The following is a 1,943-nucleotide window of genomic DNA, read 5'->3' as shown; positions in this document are numbered from 1 at the left end:
GACCAGTCTGCAATAAAACTGGACGCCCAGGATGCATACGAACTCCGTTTTTGATGATCCATATATGGATGGAAAGATAATTTCATAAGGAAACTAATGGAAGGTGGTCCCACATCAAAATTCCATCAGAATCAATGGGAATCGTCGAAACAAGTTGACATCCAGAATCTGTCACTGGCGCTACGTCGTCGTCTTTTGGGCCGTTGGGCCTTGTAACGTGTTGGGACACCTTTAGGAATGTGAAGAGGAATCATTGGACGTCCCTTAGGCTATATAATCAGTAGCCACCACCTACATTAGGTTTTGGGTTTTGTTTTAGATCAATCTGTCATTGAACAGTCGCCGTTTCGGTTTGCAAGACCCCAACTTTGAGTGCTTAATCATTCATCTGCAATTGTCACTTCAATTGAGTTGCATTTTATCTTGTTCTTGCTTGTGTTCTTTGATTCGCAGCAGGAATTAGCCTTCTTGGCGAGGTCAACCGGATTGTGACACAGGTTGATAACCAGAGGAGACGTGGTGCTAAGGTTGCAGGGTTTGGGTCTTTGTGATCTGAAGCCGGATCGGTGTGTCGCTCTCTGAACAAATCGTTGTTTATCTTGAACCTGACGGAAGATCGGGATCCCCGTCTCCATTACCATTGATCTTGTCCACCTGGGTTTGTGTTTGGAATAAATTCCCAGCTGGGTAGGAATCAATTCGAATCGCCGTCTCTCCCGGACAGTGAAAAACTTGACTAGCTCCAACATCAGTAGTAAATGGATTATGGAATATGATGGTTATGATGGATATGAAAATCTTACATCAGCTATGGTTACTATTGTATGCTATTAAATGATATACCTCATGTTTGGCATAGGTTAGTTGCTAATCTAGTGATGAATAGCTATAATTAACTTGATGACCGAATTATAAATGTATAGTTGAATTAGTGGCTTCTACACAAAATGTTGTCAAGCTAGATCCACTTATAAAGCCTGGCATGATCCTTGGAGTCCCTTTATTTTTGGTTTATGATGGGTAAGTCTAGCTGAGTACCTTCTAGTACTTAGGGTTTATTCCCACTTGTTGCAGATAATACTGTCTACCACAGCTATTGTAAGAATTGCTTCTATCCCGCTATGGATGAGTAGTAGGCCTGGGCAAGGCGCTTCCATTATATGTCTTATCTATGATGCTTTTGTTGGACTTGATCACTAGTTGGCATGTATTTGAACAATATGCTGTGAGGTTGTTTCAAAACTACTTTGCTTCTGCTACAACTTTATTTGGAGTTGATGTTGTAATAACTTTAATTGCACTTTGATGTATGACAATGTATTTGGGAACTTTATGTAAAATGTGGTTGTATGTTGAATTATGTATGGTCTTGGTTGTATGTTGGCGATCAATCGAGACCCTTCATGGTACTCGACGGACTACCGGGTTTATATGGGTGCAAGTATGAAAGTGTGACCACTCTGGTGGTTGCCATTGTACTTGTACTCTTATAAATTGGGCGGTTCTATTACAGCTGGCATCAGAGCAAGATTCAACATTGTGACCATTATGGGTATTTAAAACAAAACTCTTTGTTTTACAAAAACTAGTTTTTGGCAAACTTATAGCTATATATAAATAGGTGTTCAAATCTAAAATTTGAATCTAAAGTGTGCCAGTGATCATTTTCATTATGCCCAGTTAAGGAGTTTAGGTGGCTAGTTAAGTACTAACATGGGGGTTTTTATTTTCGTCATCCATATGGCGTGCTATTGTATGGATGCCATTCACTTGAGTGGTATTGTATGGATCAAATGCCTCTACGCCCAAGGTAAGGTGATGAGTGGCATGACTGCAAGAGGTGAGCATGCGATCTAAGGGGAAAGTCAGCTTTGATACTAAAGTGTATATATGTCTCATATATATGCAGAAGTATTTAATTGTGGGTTAGTTTTGATACGGCT

This window comes from Miscanthus floridulus, chromosome 6 (assembly GCF_019320115.1).
Source record: "Miscanthus floridulus cultivar M001 chromosome 6, ASM1932011v1, whole genome shotgun sequence".
Classification (NCBI taxonomy): Eukaryota; Viridiplantae; Streptophyta; class Magnoliopsida; order Poales; family Poaceae; genus Miscanthus; species Miscanthus floridulus.
The sequence above is the reverse complement of the archived record's forward strand: the minus strand, read 5'-3'. Positions refer to the sequence as shown.